The sequence below is a fragment of the Gallinula chloropus genome (genome assembly GCF_964237585.1).
Source record: "Gallinula chloropus genome assembly, chromosome: 1".
Lineage (NCBI taxonomy): Eukaryota > Metazoa > Chordata > Aves > Gruiformes > Rallidae > Gallinula > Gallinula chloropus.
In genome coordinates this window covers 73,505,983-73,525,302 of record NC_140085.1, presented here as the reverse complement: position 1 = coordinate 73,525,302, position 19,320 = coordinate 73,505,983, and the positions used below count along the sequence as shown (strand labels likewise).

Genomic DNA, 19,320 nt, shown 5'->3' with positions numbered 1-19,320 from the left:
CATGTTTCAATTACTGGAGTCATAACCCCCTACTTTGTCAGTTTGTTTAATGTTGTTTAATGAAAAGAAGGCTTCTTAAATCTAAATGTTCCATGTCTGTATTGTCATTTTAATAGGCAAATATATAAAAACCACAAAGGCAGCATTAGCTACTGGCTGTTTTGAGGGTCCCTGCCTACCCCCCATCACCTCTCTTTGGCATAGAAGTTTTTATGCTGTTGCGTTTAATGGAGACATATGTTTCAGCTTTTGGAAACCAGTGCCACTAAAAGGTATCTGACCCACATTCAACCTTGCAACTCTCCTGTTTTGCTCATAAAAGGTGTACCGTATCCATTTCTTTGGTTTTTTTTTCTTTGGATAAAAGCAACTTGCCACCTGAAAAACCCACGTTTTCCATTTTCGCTGAGAATCTGCAGCCAGTTAGCTATTTCACAGTATGTGCCAACATGTCAGCAAATGAGCTGGTGTATGTTTAGCTTTCATTTTATTTTTGGAGGGGGGTAAAAACACCACAAAGCTAAATGATCCACACCATTCAAAACCTCAGAAGAGCTGGCACAGTGCCTGCAGCAATTAATTCCTCCAGGACCAGCCACAATACACCAAGGTAAAACATCAAGCTGCTTTTGCCAGTACTCTTGCAGGCAAGGCCAGGAACCTTGGAAATGTTGCTGGTAAGTACTGCAGGCATGCTGGCTGGTCCAGGCAGCTTGCTCGGCTAAGCCTGCTATAGCTGTTTGTGCTGGTGCGCTGCTGCCGCGCTTCTCATGATGCAAACTGTAGCTCTTTCTCACAGAGAAAAAAGGCTCTAGGGCGATTACAATAGCACCCAGGGAAACCACGCAGGCTCCTCCTGTCCTGAACTACAGGGCAAGTGTGTAGACAGCCCTCCCCCTTTCTTTATTTACCAGGAAATGTTAAGCACTATCGCCTGAAATTTTCTGTATCAAAATCCTGCCTGCTGTCAAGTTCTTTCTCCCGCAGACTTGAACATTTTCATAACCCCATCAGAGCAGTTTGGGAGAGCATAGGGAAAGGAGGAGGCTCTCTTTGCTTGCTGTGCTATAAAAAGGAATGATAAACACAATAACTTTGTGGTATCCTTCCTCTGTAAGTCAGCAGCCCTTGTTGCCCTATTAGTCCCAACTCCTTCCTTCAAAACAGCACCCTGGAATCTAGACCCTCCTCTCTGGAAGGAAAACATCTCGGTTGCTACATGCACAAACCCCCAAATTTTGTTACAAATATGCAGCCTTCCCAGCATTCTGTTTATAGTATCACAAAGCAACTTGAACAATTGCCTTCCAGCTCCAATGAATAATCTGAAACAAACGCAATGATTTATAAACATCTTTTTCTGCTCTTGATAGCAAATGCTGGTGATTTACCACTTCTGTAAAGTGACAGCTCAATTTACCACCAGGCCTCAAATCCATATGCTGGAATAAAAGTTATTTAAACTCCTCAAAAAGTTTTACTATGAGGAATTTCATCTAATTGTTTTTGATTACTTGCCTCAGAATTATTTTAATATGCATTTATGAAGAGAAGGAGTCGAAGAAAGGAAGCAGCTGGGATCTAGGACTACTACATCTCTATCCCCATACTACATGCCTTCCAATAAATCTTGGCCTGATGGTGTAGGATTAACATTTTCTCTTCTTAGGCTTCAATCCTACTAGGATCAGGCTTTTTGGAACACTTTGTAAAACTGCAGTCCTTTTAAAAGGCAGTATTGCTTATTATTCACCACACCAAGCAATCTATTGGACAGGGTTGCGCAGGAAATATTTACTAATTATTAACTTGGTAAACTTTCTTTCCAATAATGTCACTTTATGATCAGCCTATTATTAACCCAGTTTTGAGAATGGGGTAAAAAAGTCTCCTGAAGTTAGGATGGAGAACTCAATCCACCAAAATGAGCTCAAGATTTAGTAGATGTGGCAGAAGAATTCCTTTATGCATCTGAATTTTTTCAAAGCTCACAAATTAAACAGTTGCCAAAGAGATCCTTCCTTCCTTTCCTTCCCTCCTTTCTTTCCTTCCTTCCTTCCTTCCTTCTTTTCCTTCCTTAGTGCAGTTCAAGTTACCCGGCTGAATGTGTCTGCATGGGTAATGCAGCATATGTGAGATTGCATTTTGGACCAGACTTTCTAGAGATTAAGTTCCCATATCAATACGAAAACAAGTAGCCAGGTTTCCAATAAAGCTCTTCTGGCTCCAGTTTTGGGGTGTCTACACGTCAGACTGGGCTGTTGACTGTTTTCAAAAACTGAAGGGTGGATCCTCAGGAGCTTTAATTGTTGCCACTCTGTGTGACAGTTTAGACCTGCACTCCAGGGCCTAACTTTAGAAACAGGAAAAAAGTCACTTATGATGTAAAATCCTTTCACTCTAACATCTACTCTAATCCTCAACTAATCCCATTTTAAAAACTTTCAAATTTACTGAGCACAAATATAAAGCTCACTTTATTATTCTACTCTTTATAAAAAGGTGTTGTTTTGTTGGGTTTTGTTGAGTGAGCAGACATGTTTTCTTTGGCAGCCTTTTCCATTAAATCAGATACCACTGGTTATCCCATCCGGAACCAGAGTTGTATCCCAGAGGATGGCAGCCCCAAGGCAGCAGGTGCATGTCTCCCTTCCCTTAAACCGGCCTACGGGAACTAAAACCTATGTCCTAGGTTCCTTATCTGGCAAAGGTTCTTCCACCCAGCTTGGCCTCACCACCTGACAGTGTGCTGATTCCTAGAGTACATAATCCAGTGTTTATGGGAGACGTGAGCCTCAAAATCCTACTCATGATCCCAGGTTGGAAGCTACAGCAAGGTTTCAGCAAACCTACACAACCCAAATTCACAATGAGATGGAAGAAGGTTCTCACCTGAGCTGAGCTCATGTATCCCACATGGCTGGTCCAACCCTCCTCCTCAAAAAGAGAAAAACTAGGAGAAAGTGCATATATGTCCTTAAGCTAGTCTCAGTAACACTTCTCAGAAAGAATTGTCCTGTGATTGCAACTACCAAAGACAATCCCTGATGGAAGCATCTAGAAATAACTCAGTTTCCATAGCCCTTAACTACTCCTTACCAGCACAAATAAATAGTTGAGGTGACAACCAGCACAAGAGCTAGAATTACCTATACAGAGTTTTTAAGGCTTTTTGTCACCAGAGTGACAAACCTACATTTCCAGGGAGGTGAGGGCCTGGGCTTCAAATTGGCCAGTCATCATCATCGTCAAGGACAACAAGGAAAAAGGGAAGAGCCAGATCAAGTTGATGCTGGGAAAGGAAAAGTGTCTTTCAAAAGAGAAGGAGAGATAATGAATGTATATACACATACATGCATATATATGTATATATGGATATACACATCCATTACAAATATAAAGACATATCTATCCATATATTAGAAGTATTATGCAAATTGATGCATATCCGAATTTGCATAAGACCTATAAGGTTTTGGCACACTGCCTTCACATAATCAAATTTGTGTTCTCTGTCTTGAGATCCTCTAGAAAGCAGTAGTGTGGAACAGTATCAAAGGGCAAAAAACATTACAGTTGATAAAGATGGATGTTTTATTTATTAAATAAACAAATACTTTTGGTTTCTCATTTAAATTTATCTGATAAACTTTTCAAACTAGCTCCACTGGTATTTCACCCTGATCTGGCTTAGAGCTTCCTGCAGTATTTGGCCTAAAGAAGCTACCATGATCGAGTGTCCTGGTTGGATACCATCAAGGGAGAAAGGTATGCTAAGGGTACCTAAAACCAAAACCATTAGCACGAAGACAGAAAAGTGGAAATGCTACGCAGAGTCAATGTCAAGAACAGCATGTCTGCTGTCCCCTCTCTCCCACGATCTTCTCTTCCTTCTTTGTGACATTTTTCTTTCACGTCAGCTTTTTCATAAGCACTTAAACCCCTCAGAAATCTGAGTCTCATCTTCAAGATTCTTTGGACGCTCCTAAAACCAGGACTTTTACTCATGACACAGGGTGCTGATCCTGCTAGTTTTTCTCTAAACTACTCTTGGAAACTTCTGTAAGATTTCCCCAAGATGCCTACTTTACCAGCAAGGAACAGTGTGCTAGAGAGATGAACCACCGATAGCAATAACACAGAGTTGACTCAATGATACCAACAAAACACCACTGACGAAATCTTGTATTTCTAAGAGAAATTATTAGCAACCACAACCTCAGAAAATAAGAGTGCCTGATTTTGGAATTTTAAACTCATTACATTCTGAATATTTCTAGTCAGAAAGCTGACTACAAGTCTTATTAACAAAAAATAAATCACATTCCTGGGTTTACAATAGTTAATCATTTCAGTTAATCATTGAAGCCTCAAAAAGCCTCAAAAATCAAAACTTATTGTCTCTTAAGTTACATCATTGAATCATCCTATACCAAAAGAACATCTAGTGCAGCATCCTGTCTGTGACGCTGCCCTGTTGATACTCAGAAGACCACAGAGATAGGACAGAACAGTTGCTGACACGCTTTGCCAGCTTTCAGCAATCACATATCTATTAACCTTCCTAAATCACTACCCAGACCATTGCCACTGCTGGATCTTTCCTGTATGAATTTGTCTAATCTCCTTTCAGCCTGAGATGATACAGCAATCACTTCTGTACTTTAACTATGAGTTACCTAAAAAAGATATCCTTTGTTTTATTTCAAACATGCTGCTGCAGCCTGAAGCAATGCCTCCTAATCCCATTATTGTGACAAACAGTAAAAATTCATTCCCTACTTGTGTCTTCCATGATTTTCCTGATCTTACTGATCCCCACAGCCTCATACTGTCTTCCTCATCTATTTTGAGCCCTAAAGCACAGCAATACACAAATATGGTAATTACAGAAATAATCTGAATGACTTCAGTATATCATATTTAAAACAAAAAGTGCTCCTTTCTAGAAGCTAACCTTAATGACATCAATATTTGGCACATATTCTTCCCACTTCTCTATTCCATCCACCCCAAGTACCATGAGGTTCTATTGGAGTGGGTGTCTTTGAAGATCTGATTTCAAGATAGCCGTGGAAGCCCAAAGAGTAAATGTGTAATGTAGGAGTGAAGCAAGTGGTATCAGACTAGAGGCTGTAGGCAGGTGTTCCTGCTGGAATGGTCACACAAGCACCGACATGCTGTCAAGGTAGGGAGGGTGATACATTGCGTAAGCTGAGGGGGCCATGGAAACAAGAATCATTGCTAATTGAGATAACTGCTAAACCATCTTTCTTATACCAACTTTATATGAGCATACAAAGGGAAATGTTAGAAGAAAGAAACACCACTACCTACATACACAGCATTCATCTCTCCACAAGGTCTGAAATCAGAATTCACCAAGAATTTAAAAGCAGAAAAGCCGGGCCCAAATTTTCTGGTGGGTTGATTTTTTGGGTGGTTTTTGTTTCTTTGTTCATTTTTTCTTTCTGATTGCCTGCACAGTTATAGATGTGCAACTTGAAAAGGAATGCTTTGAATCTTTTCTTCTGTAGTTATTTTGTGACACGCAGCGGAATTCCTTAAATTTCACACTACACAAACACAGTGTAAACGCAGCTGCAACAGACTTCTCTGCTATGTAGAGCATAGGAAACATTCACCCAGCGCAGGAGCTTAAGGCTGCTGTATGTGATGTTTGCCCATTTGCTGGGCTGAAGTAAACAGCTCAACGGACATTGCGCGAATGTTGCATCGAAATCAAGTTTCTTGACGTCAGTTGTTTATTCCTTTCTTAAACAACTGGGCACCACTGTCTGTTCTTTTGAGACACCAAAATGCTTTTCACAGCTTTTAGCATTTCCAAAATAAACATCCAAGCCCCTTAATATGACATCTTAGTTGTAGCTTCTATCCTCTCACTTGGTAACTGTGTCTATTTTTTAGGCAGACACACACACACACACAGAGTGGCCTCCTGACCACAGTGCCGAAACACAACAAAGTTCCCAATTGATTATTTTTTAGTAAGTTATCTGTTCTTCTGATACAGGGTTTGAAAACAGGGTTCAATGAATTTGAACGTGCTGCTTTTCATTCACAGTGCCACGATCTAGAGAATGCCAGCAGCCTCCAGCTTGGCATGGGGTTCCAGCCCCATGAGCAAGAAGCCTGCAGTTCTCACTTGAGTCTAGTTGCGTGTAGGGCACTCTGAGTTGCAATGCTGGATTAACAATCTTCCATAAACTAGAGGGAAGGAAGTTAATTACAGATGAGAACAAGCAGCAGTCCTGACCAACTGAAGGAAAAATTTGTGACAAATTGAGTAGATTATCCTGTCTATCATCATGTGTCTTACTTTGTCTTACCCTTGGGCTTTTTCTGGAGGATTGTTAACTGCTACAGGTTCAGCTGAAGCAGTATTCTGTATCCTTCTTCCAAAATAACTACTGCTTGTACCTGCTTCCTTTTACATCTCCTTACAGACCCCGCCAGGTTTGGAAAAAATCTGGCTTGAATTAACTCAAAACTGGGGATTTTTGGTTTTGATTTTTTTTTCTTACAGAAATGAAAAATATTTTGCTGTGGGTGAAACAAAGCATATAACTTAATATGAAAAATGAAACAATATTTTCCTTTCAAATTGGTAACATTTTCCAGGTCTACACAACATGAAGCATTTTGTTCCTGAGCTCTGGCAATAAGCGTCACAGAAATGGCTCGATTCTTGATTTTCTTTGTTATCTATCAGTAACACAGTCAAGAGACACTCTTATATTCAGTCAAAAGGTTCTCTATATTCAGATGAGGGATTTTAAACTAAGCATTGCAGCATCCAGTAGGCTATGAAGTCATTCTCACCCTCTATACCAGTAACACTTGATGTCCATGAAAAGTGGAAGAAATGTGAGAGCCTGAAGCACAACCTTCACCACACTGAAAACAGAACTCTATCAGGAGTTGAGAAACACTGGCTTAGTCAGGCACATACCTACGCATTAAACTTTCAGGGAACGGGAAAATGCTGAACATGTTTTGCAAGTGCTGAAACTGCTCCCAGAGGTCATACCAAAACAATTACATTTTCCTGAAAGTATCTCCATTAGTGAAAAGTGTTCTGTAAATGCAACTTCAGTTTCAGAATAGCTTCAGTAGGTACATTTTCAGAGAATTAATGCTTCATTTGGCACAAAATGTTTGGGCAAATGGGTATTTATGCCACTAGGGAAACTAGTTCAGCGTTTCCGCTCTCCTAAACATGAGAAACACATAAAGCAGTATTTAGAACAACCATTTTCCCTGATTTCTCTTGACGAAAATACCTGAAAAATATTCAAGATTTTACAGCAAACATTCATCTCTCTCTTATATGGAACAGTGATAGCAGCTTGCCACTCAACCTAGTTGTGCTGCGTTACACAATACAAGCTGGATTGGTTGGTTGGTTTGTTTTGACTACCTGGTTTTAAGAAAACAGCCTTAGAAAAGAGTTGGATGCTTGTGCACCAGCTAAGCAGCAGCTACCCATCAGTGCATGTAAGCTGGAGTAAATTGTGCGAGCACTATGCCACTCAACAGATGAACACCACCAGCCATGTGCATCTCTTGTAGAGGGAGATTAGCATTGCCTTGATCATGAGGAGTGCAGGGAATATTCACTGAAAAGCAGCAGTGATCAAAAAACACGACTTCAGGAATGTTGTCACTATGTAAAGAAGGGATGAATTTAAGAAGTTTGGAGCTGGCATGGCAGTGTAAAGCCAAAACAAAGAAAGAAAGAACCCAAAATGAATCAACCAACCACCTCATACTCATCTTCCCCATGATATTTACCAGAATGGTATAGTCTTTTCACAAGCACCTAGAACACATAAAAGGATTTCTATAATGGCTATATAACAGTGCATTTTTTCTTAAATCGAAGTACTTAAGAGGCATGGTCTTCAGTTATCAGCATCCAATATATGAAGTTAATGCATCTACTCACTTTGCAGTTCTATCAGAGAGGTTAAATAAATATACAAGAGAGAAAACTTTGTTTTTCATGCACAAGTTAATCCGTAAATGACAGGAGTCATGCAGAGCTTTCTATGGGCAGCTTACTCCATTAAAAATAATGGAGTAATGGAATAACTTCTCACCCTTTACTCTATCTGATGCTGGTTGTACAGAATCTTAAGTCAGAGGGAAAAGTATTTACATGTTAAGGCAAACGGACTGACCACCCACTGACAAATTCTTCAACTTGAAGTCTCTGAAGTCCCACTCAGACATGTAGCCCGTGTGAAATTACAAAGCGGGCACATGTTGGAACCTTTTTATTTGGAGATCAGTTTCCTAGAGTTCTTCTTTGAGTTCTGATTTCAAACACACTCAAAGCAAAACTCAGTCCATACCCACGATACCCATGTAATTTCAGAGCACAAGAATGAGTTTTCACTTTCTTTCAATGAGCAGTCACTAACAGGCAGTGCCTGTGGCCCACTCAGAGCCCAAAGGGTACTGAAGTTATAGTTAGGAGGTGGTGTTCAAGTTGTTTTTAAAGAAAGTAAAATCAAAACTTCCCTAAGATGATCCAGAGGTTTTTGTAAGTACAGAACACCAGACTCACAGTGGCATATAGATGGTCTCAGGGCTATTCAAGAATATGCTGCTCTTCCGCAGCCAGCAGATGCAGTGACTTGTATCTGCTCTGCACCTAAAAATTTTGATGCACTGTGACCGAGGGGCTTAGCACCTTTATATAATCAAGACATAAATGATTCCTAAGTCATATGGCAAAAGTCTGGCTCCCTGTCCTGTGGCGCAACTCCAAGCCTGTCACCGTAAGTCATTGGTGGGATCAGGAACCCATTCATTGCTGTCATATTAGTAATTTTTATTGTGCCGCTGGTCAATTTCAGAAGAAGGTTATTAATTATGCCTTCAAAATAAGCTACAGAAAATAATTAAATAAATGAAGTTTCTCAACTTTGTTTTAAGGAAGATCATTCAAGCATCTAATGTATATTTATAACATCTCTACTAACATACATTTAAAATGTCTATACTAAATATATTCATGATATTGAATTGCAAAAAACTATTTTTCAGAAGGTAATGCTGAAACATTGCTCCTCTATTCACTAATACGTGTCTGAAACATTTGAGTCTAGTTCTTTAATGTAACAGTATAAGCTATCAGCAGAGGGAAACATTACAGCCCCTATTACTCACTATAGAAACACACTGGGAATATTTCCGAAAAATCACTTCAGGGATGTTTTTGTTTATTCAGATACACAAAACCAGATCACCTCCCTTTTGAGTTGTTCACACACTTATAAACACATTATGTTGGAGAAACTCTGTGGGAGGAAAAAGCCTTGTAGAAAAATGTAGTTCTTTCCCATTGAAACTTAGTTTGTTGAGAAGAATTATAAAAAATGTCACCTCTAAGTTTTCCTGCTTGGTATGTTGCCTGATACGGTAGCTAATACAAGGTGGGGGAAGGGGGAAAGCATGGGAGACTGACTGGGAGACAGTCCTTAGGGGCAAAGGAGCCCAGGAGGGCTGGATGTTCTTCAAGAAGGAAATCCTGGTGGCGCAAGAACAGGCTGTCCCTGTGTACCAGAAAAGGGAGAAAACCAGCTTGGCTGAGAGATCTGGGTGGATATCAGAAAGAAGAGGAAAGTCTGTGAGCTTTGGAAGTAAGGGCGGGTGTCTCGGGATGAAGTAAGATTATGTAGAGGGAAAATTAGAAGGGCTAAAGCCCAGCTAGAACTTAGATTGGCTAATTCTGTGAAAGATAATGAAAATCTTTCTACAGATATATCAACAGCAAAAGGAGGGACAAGGAGAATCTCCAGCCCTTACTGGATGCAGGGGGAACATCAGTGACAAAGGATGAGGACAAGGCTGAGGTACTTCATTCCTTCTTTGCCTTAGTTTTTAACAGTAAGGTGAGATATTCCTCAGGTATTCAGGCTCACAAGCCAGAAGACAGGGAGGGAGAGCAGAACAAAACCCCCGTGATCCAGGAGGAAATGATTAGTGACTTGGCCAGTTAGACATTCACAAATCAATGGGATTGGACAGGATCCACCTGAGGGTATTGAGGGAGTTGGTGGATGCTTGCCAAACCCCTTTCCAACATCTACAGGTATTCCTGGCTGACTGGGGAAGCTCCACTTGACTGTAAATGTTGCACCCATTTACAAGAACGGTCAGAGGGAGGATCCGGGAAACTACAGGACTATCAAGTCTGACCTCAGTACTGGGAAAGATCATGGAATGGGTCATCCTGAGTGCTATCATACAGCACACACCTGATAAATGGGTGATCAGGCCTGGTCAACATGGGTTTACAAAAGGGACATAACACTGTACTTGGGACATAACTCCATGCAGCACTACAGGCTTGGGGGAAACTGGCTGGAGAGCTGCCTGGCAGAGAAGGACCTGGGGGTACTGGTTGACTGCAGATTGAATATGTGCAAGTAGTGTGCCCAGGTGGCCAAGAAGGCCAATGGTATCTTAGCTTGTATCAGAAACAATGTGGCCAGGAGGTCCGGTGAAGTGATTGTGCCCCTGTACTTGGTATTGGTGAGGCCGCAACTCAACTACTGTGTTCAGTTTTGGGCCCCTCACTACAAGACAGACATTGAGGTCCTCAAGCAAGTCCAGAGAAGGGCAATCAGGCTGGTGAAGGATCTGGAGAGCAAACCTTCTGAGGAGCCTCTAAGGGAACTGGGGTTGTTTAGCCTGGAGAAGTGGAGGCTGAGGGGAGACCTTATCTTCGCCTACAATTACCTGAAAGGAGGTTGCAGAGAGGCAGGCATTGGTCTCTTCACCCAAGTGACAGGTGATAGGACAAGGGGGAATGGCCTCAAGCTGCAACAGGGCAGGTTCAGATTAGATATTAGGAAAAATTTCTTCACCAAAAGGGTTACTGGCCATTGGAACAGGCTGCCCAGGAATGTGGTTGAATCACCATCCCTAGATGTACTTAAAAGACAGGTAGACAAGGTGCTTAGGGATATGGTTCAATAGAAGATAGGTACAGTTGGACTTGGTGATCTCAAATGTCTTTTCCAACCTTGTGATTCTGTGAAAAGTCAAAACCCCCACATTTTTTCCCCATGAAGAACTATACAATTTTACAGTCACAATTTTCAAAGTAAAGCCAACTTTCAAGGTCTGGCAACAGAAATCTTGTCAGCTCTTCTTACAAGAGGAGTAAAACTCATGAAAGTATGCTCACTAACATATAACACACAGTAACATGAAGCTGGAGAGTCCCAGAACTCTGGATGCCAAACATTTCTTGAGGAGTGTCTGTAATATGGCCATCTCAAAAAATCCAGCAAACACATCTTTCTGTTCTTCTAAACTCTTCAATTCCACTTCTGTTCTAGTTTACCGAAGGTATAAACCCTCAGCCAAAGAGGCTGTACTATAACCTAATACTCATTGCTGAAGCAACTTTCTCATCACTTAAAATTTTCTTTCATTAAGATGGAGTGGAAAAGCTGTGCCATGATTCTTATTTCTGTTCCTGTCCTACAGCAAAATACCATACGTCCTCTGCAGTCTCATCTATTTAATAAAGTGTATTTCAATTGATTCCAAGTATTTCTTGCCATATCCCAAAAGGTCTCTTAATTTTGCTTTAATCCGAAGCCTTCCTTCTTGTAAAGTATGTCCAGTGACTTTTAAATTGTTTTGATGAATGAATAATTATTATTATTTAGAAGTTAGCTGCAGTCATCACAAAGTCATATTACAATATGTTATCATCAACTAGTCCCTGTTCCTTCCTGCCCCTCTTTTATGCAAAACCACACCACATGCTCTGATACAATTCCAGTAAAGTATGTGCAGAGAGGGAATATTTTGAGATACTTGAGAAGGATCAGAATTGAAGTCTGAAGAAGGTAATAGAAACAATAAAAATAACCTTTTATCTTGGTCTTGTAGATTGAGTCAAACTTTTAAGTTTGTACATCATACACTACAGTCAAAAGGATAACACCAAGACACATTCCAGAAAGCTGAGACCCTGGAAGCTATTTCACAAAGAAATTCCCTACCAACATTTCATCTGGTACTCATCTATACTGGAAAAGTTTTCTTTTTCTAATACAATAAGCAACTATGCAGCAGCTATTCTTTTTGATGGCTATTTCCTGACTGTATAAATCATACTGTTTAACATAAATCAATGCCACCAGGAACTGACTGCATTCCAGGCATCGTATGATGACAATGATGATATTTGAAATCAGGGACCAGATGACTTTGCTTATGTCTGATGTCTTTTTGTAAACCGTATTAATTCAGTGTTTTAATTGGATCTATGTAATTTTTAGGATTTGCAAAGGCACCATTCCACAAGTGCAGGTTGGGACACCATGCACATCTGATGGGTAAACACAGCTACTGTAGGCTGAAATCCTGCGCCCTCAGGTGAATACATTCTCCCTTGCTTCAACTAAGTGCTAAACACAGTGTGGCTCCCAAAGCTCAGTTAATTTTAATAGATTTTAAAGTTTTTCTCTTTAAGGTATAGAACAATATAGGCCACACTGTCTTAGAAATTTGCTATCATGAGAAAGTCACAATGAATTAACAAAAGAGACAAATCTAATGCAATCAAGGTAAGGCAATAGGATGCAGAATAAATAATGCAGAGTAAAACTCTGACTTTACTGAACTAAGAAACAGCCATCCACAGCTGTATGAGGCCAAATAAGACCCATCCATAAGGGATTTAAGTTAGCCATATTCACACTCTAAGCTGATTATTCCTTACTTCCCTGAGTGTTCCAATCTCTACTGTGATTGATTACTTTCTCCAGGGAGTAAGTATTAAAAAAAAAAAAAAAAAAGACTCAGACAACAAGAAGACTTGCAGAAACAAGAGACCGAGATTGATGCTGCTGTCACATAGCTCCCAGTTTAATTTATTATGACAGTCTGAGAGTTTAACTTCGTCGTTGACAGCGACCAAGATTTATTCTACGCTTTTGATTATTTCTCCATACCTAACCAAAAACCTTGAGCCTAAGCTGATTTATGCTCTCACTTGTTTTGGTACTTCCCAAATCACATTGGCTTAAGAAAGCAAACATGGTAAATTAACACGTAAAGAAAGTGAGATCTCATTTGAACTCAGAAGATTAATGTGGCGTGACTAAACATTAAAGTACTTTTGAAGGGGAAAACTTTCTGATACAGAAAGAGAAAAAGGAGAACAAGAAAAGCAGTGTGTTCAGACCCTAGCTTCAGAGAGGGCTGCATATCGGAGGCCTTTCCATCAACAACTATGAGAACTCATTTTGGGGATATTTTTTTAACTGGATTTCCACGGTGAACATGGGTGTATTGTAAAAATCAGTCTAATTTTGGGCTCCAAGCTTCTGATAGCAACAATCCTGTTTTCAAAGGCGTTGATTAACTGAAGTCAATGGGACTGCATCCACAAAAAAACAGGGAGCAGTTCACGTGGGCTACAGTAAACATATACTTTAGGATGAGGGCAGTCACACACACGAAACACCCATTTCCCCTGAAGTGACTCGAAGGAGAGTACAGATAGATGGTTTAGATGTGGACATTTTTACTCCATCAGCTGAAGCACAGTGTATGACATTAGAAGTACTTCATAAGTTTTTTAGAAATATAGGGCTTGACTCCCTGGTTGTTAAGAGTTTTTCAGATTTGTATGCAAACACCATAATGATTCTCAACTGTTCATCATGGAACCTGCTATGAAGAAAGGAGGCTGCAATGACTCAAGAGTCTCGAAATTTCTACAGTTACCAGGTGCCATAAAAACTAAATCTGATGTTCAGAAGAGGAAGATCATCAGAACTAACATATTATAATCCCATCTCAAAAGACAGATTTAATTTATTTCTACGATTGTCACCTACCACTTGCACCATGAAGAAGTAAACTCATATATACAGAAGTTGCATGTAAACATCTAATTCAGATTTGTCTATCAAATGTTTACTTATCATGATGAAGAAACATATCAGAAAAGAATTTTCTTTGACATGGAGGCTTGCATCTGAGAAACAAAGAATTTGTAAAAATACACTCAGGTTTTTAATCCTGAAAAAATGAATTGCTTGATAAATTTCATCGAATTGTGCAATTTTCAGTGTGGATTTTTGTATATGCATCCACTGCAGCGTGTTGGAGGGAGGTTCAGTAGCTTAATCACAGCCAGTCATCACTTGCAGAAACACAGAACACAAAGAGGTTCAAAACATACAGAGACATCTATTGTTAAAACTTGCATTTCAACACTTTTCGTCCTGTCTGTAAATAGATAGGGCCCCATCTTGTGCCTGGGCCCCTAAACCCTGACAGCCTTCCACATTTACAACAGATCTCCACTACTCAGCCACTGAGCCCTGATTTGGGAGTCTGGCCTCCTTCTCTTAAGACATAAAACAACTGCCAAGTCCTCAAGTTCTACTCAAGCAAAAAGTCTCACTGCAATCACTGGAAATGAGTAAGAGCTTCGATACTTAAATTAGTAACTTTCTCTACAAAAATACCATTATTTTACATGTGTTTTAATAAAAATGACAAGTTATGAGAAGGTGGCTATTGGGTTTATTCAACCCTCCTCTGTCTGCCAAGGATCTTAAGATTAGCAACCATGAAAATCTGGATGACTGATAATATTATTTGAGGCCCTGCTGATGTGCTAGAGGAGGACAATACTTAACTGTCGGCTCACCTAATAGTCTCCTGGAATTAGTAAAGAAGGGCAAGGAAAACTGAAAGATGGGCAAGAAAATGGACCATTTTTCAGCTTCTCCTTAAAATATTTGTTTTTATGAAACAAAAAACAACTTTCCAAAATATGGCTAGTTTTATATTAAAAATATTCACACAAAAGGAAAAAAAAATAAAGCTATTTGAACTGTTGAGAAACATAAAGAAAAAGAACCATCAGTAATAGAAGCATTTATCTGGAGTTCAAGCGAGCAACACATTGTGCACAGCTGTCTGGAGAAGGAAAATAAAGCTAAATTAAAAGGAAGACATTGGTCTCAATCATACCAGTGATTATGCAATCCTAAATGAGTGATGTACCACTTGTTGACATTTTACATCTGGGAGCTTTAGAAACACATACACTTCACAGATTTGCAACTCTCACTTCGTGTTCACAGGCAGATGAGGCCATATAGCTTCCCAGCCCAGCGTGTGCATTCAGACAAACAGCAGGGTGGGAATAGGTAGATCTGGGGGAATCTAATGGGTTTGGGGGGTTTTTTTGGAAGAAAAACATAAAGCACTGGAACATTCACTGAAAGACTACGAATGATGATATGATGCAATATCCATACACACGCAGAGATATTAATGGTTTTTTTGTCATCTGAGTCAGACTGTAGATTACTATTACCCAGCCAGGAAGTAAGACCACATGCCAGGTTTAAAACCTCTGCTCTCTTAAAATAAGATTTTAAAGGAGCGCTATGATTCTATGATTTCAAACATGAACCTCATTTTTATACTGATATGGGATCCCAAGGCCCATTTTAGAACAGGTAGATAATCTGTGATCATCTGTTCCTGGTTTGTCTCAGAAGTTTTTCTTTAGGCTGCAGGCTCCCAACTGCCTTGCTGCAATTGTTGCTCTGCTCCACCTACCAGAGTTGGCAGACTTGTACTACTCCCGGAGCAGGTTCAGTTGCTCCGGGGAAAGTGCCACCTCACTCTTCCCACAGGGACTTCCACATGACTTAGTCACTTTGTCAAGAAACGCAAAATAGCATCTGAGAACATCTGAGACAAATAAAACAGTAGTGTCTTTTTTTCAGGCTGGAAAAATCAAGCCTTCTGCCCAAAACACACCTTTAAGACTGTGGACATAACCAGGACTTTGCTATTCATTTCTTTGCTACAGAACTCACAGCTGACACTCCTTGGATTTTTATCTATCAGACTGAATATTCAGCTCTTGCAGAGATTTCTATGGAATCTATAATGCACATTAGTAATTGCCATTCTGGCCTGATCTATAATCAGAAGTTCACTTTGTTTCCCAGAACAATTCTCAGTCAGACACAGGATTAACTGCTGAAGAACCATGAACTATATTGGATCATCAAAACCTACTTCTGTAGTTATTTTCAGGATGTCTGACATACAAAGAGAATTAATTGATATTTCATATTATAGATGTCCAAATTTAGTATTTATTATTTTTCTGTAAGAGAAACCAAAATTACACAGAACATTTGAAATCAGCGTGTAAGCAGGGATTCAGCAGGGTAAGGTTTCTATTCTTGGCTAAGCTGCAGACATATAGACATCCTGTGTGAAGATTGAGAAGTAACTTAATCTGTCTGCCCTAGTTCCTCATCTATGAAACAATGAACATTATACTCCTTAAAGGATTTTTTGAGAACAAGCCTATTAGTATCTACAGAGTGTTCACATATGTTCCTATATCACAGCAATAGAAAAATCTAAAAACACCACAGAAAAACCTAAAAATAGATGTCTTTGAACATGTTATATTTTTTGTTCATGCTTCCTTACATCTTTTTTGAAGGTTTCTAAGAAGATTTTACAACCTTCTTGAGTACTTACTAATTAAAGACATTATAAAGAGCGGGGGACTTCATGAAGCCTAGGCTAATGTTTAGAAGAAAGAAGAGTTAAGATGAGTGCAACCTGGAAGTAAGAAGTGGTTTGGCAAAAAACCCAATGCTTACTCCCTGTTAAAAGGGACTATCACCAATCAGTGGTAAAGAGAAAATTAATTTTAAAAACCACGACACAAAACAGAGAGATGTAAGCAGCACTTCATAGCTATTCATACTTATATCTGAACAGATAAGGAAAAGAAAACCATCAGTCCGTGCAATCCCGTTCTTTAACCTGAAATATTTTTCATGCACAGGTTTGGTTCAACAAACAGAAAAAACCCAAGGACTTGTGTCGATTTTGTAGGAAGAATTCCCTAACTACATTTACACAAAAGTCTGCCTGCGGGAAAAAGGGACAGAAGAGCAGATTGTGGAGGAGGTATTACATGTTTCTTTTACATAAGAACCAATGAGGGGCAGCTTTTGTTGCTATGTATTTTTCTTGTGCAAGCTTCATGTCCCATTTTTTCATATTCTGATCAGACAGGTGAATTCCAGAAGTCTTGGAACAGCTGGAGCATCAGCTGATATGTGAACCCTTTGGCAAGGAAATTTTGTGAAGCAAGGCTCTCCATGTTTCTGGTCTAAACAGCTATGGCATTATCTTCCACTTTCTATCTGCAGATGCTGAATAAATTTGTAAGACTTAGTCAGGAATACCAGCAAGAAATGCTCTCAGGAAGGTTTCCAGCAAGCTTTTCCTGGATGAATCCCAAGGTTTAGTAATCCATGATAGGCTTCAGAACTCTCTTCTTTAGTGATGCCTCAGATGATCACAGCACATAATGCTCTTCCCAGGAAGCTTAAATTTTTATACAGTAGGAAAGAGATTAACATAAGATAATGGTACTCCATATCACAATCCTTCAGGAGAAAGGAAAAACAATTCAACGCTTTCTGAATTTCTGGAGTAACCAAATAGTATTGCACTACCTTGTTCACTTCTGTGGGGATACAAAATAAAAAGAGTAAAAATCTAATTATTTGCAGCAGCTTTTTTTAAAAAAAATTTGATGTCTATTGCATCTTTTTTTTCATCTTCTCTTCCCTAGAAGAAAACTATACCTTTTCTTTCGTTTGTCTGGCATTGGCCATGTTAGACTTCATGATCCTTAGGGGTCCCTTCCAACTCAAGATATTCTGATTCTATGTTTTCTATATCACTCATTATTCACAGCATTCTTTTTTGGCTTCATCTAAGTGCAATGCCCTGAACTGAACAGTCCCCAACCAGCTGAAGCCTTACTGTTGCTGAAGGAGCAAAGGATTTCTTTCCATATGAAAATTCCTATCCCAATAATTTGAAAGTAAACAAAAAACAACCAACCAAAAAAAACCCCAAACAAAACAACAACAACAAACTCAACCCAACAAACAAAATCCAAACCCCAAGAAATTCTCTTTAACCCTCCTGGGTACATTTAGGATTTGCCATAGAAGCAGTTCTGCCAAGCTCCCCTGAAATTCTCAATGAATAGACAAATTCCGAGCCTTCTCTATGGCATCCTCATCCATCGTGTATCTCAATTTCTACATTAGCCAGGCTTACACTATTAGGCTTAATCTACCTCTTCTGCTACCTGTCATACTAAAAGACTCAAGGACACAAGGACAGAGCACAAATATACTCAACTGCCAAGGAGGCCTCCGGTTGATAATGCACTTCACATATGCAAAAGTCCAGCCTCCTTATTTAATATAAACCAAGAAAGTAAAAAACCCTCACAGACCCCTAGTTGGAATAGGAACACATTTCAGTGTGTGCTGGTTTTGGCAGGGATAGAGTTAGTTTTCTTCCTAGTAGCTGGTATGGTGCTGCGCTTTGATTTGTGCTGGAAACAGTGTAGATAATTCAGGGATGTGAATTATCTACTATCTGAGCAGCACTTAGACAGAGCCAAGGCCTTTTCTGCTTCTCAAACCACCCCACCAATGGGATGGCTGGGGGTGTAAAAGGAGGTGGGAGGGGACACAGCTGGGATGGCTGACCCCACTGACCAAAGGGATAGTTCCATACTGTGTGACTTATAAAGCTGTGGGAAAAAGAAGGGGATATTCAGAGTGATTGCATTTGTCTTCCGAAGGATCCATTATGTATGATGGAGCCCTGCTTTCCTGGAGCCTGCTGAACACCTGCCTGCCCATGGGAAGTGGTAGATTAATTCCTTGTTTTGTTTTGCTTGTGCATGTGGGTTTTGCTTTGCCTATTAAACTGTCTTTATCTCAACCCACGAGTTTTTTCACTTGTATTCCTCCAATTCTCTCCTCCATCCCGCCGTGGGGGAATGAGCAAGTGGCTGTGTGGTGCATAGTTTCTGGCTGGGTTAAACCACAACAAAGCATCATGCTGAATCAGAGCAGGGAGCATATTTTGAATAACCAGTTTTAAAGGCGTAAGTCTTATCCATTGATACTCTGTATTACAGATTCACATATTTTACCAGATATCTGAGAACAGACTTTGATTTAGTACAAATGATATGGGTAAAGTGTTTGGAACTAATAGGAAAGATGATCATTTATGCCATAATCTCTCCTAAAGGCAAGAGAGAATGAAAATGGATAGCATGCCTCAACATGTGTAAAATACAAGGAAGGAAAAATCAATTTATCAGTAAGATCATGGAGAAAAAAACTGATCAAACAAGAAAGAACATCTGGACCAGTGAGCTAA

At 39.7% G+C, this 19,320-nt stretch overlaps 1 protein-coding gene across 1 annotated transcript in view; it reads right to left on the bottom strand.

Annotated features, from left to right (window-relative positions):
• Nucleotides 1-19,320, bottom strand: part of SCUBE1 (signal peptide, CUB domain and EGF like domain containing 1) — a gene marked incomplete at its 3' end in the record, with an annotated part of 207,684 nt that overhangs the window by 148,980 nt on the left and 39,384 nt on the right. The window lies entirely within an intron of this gene.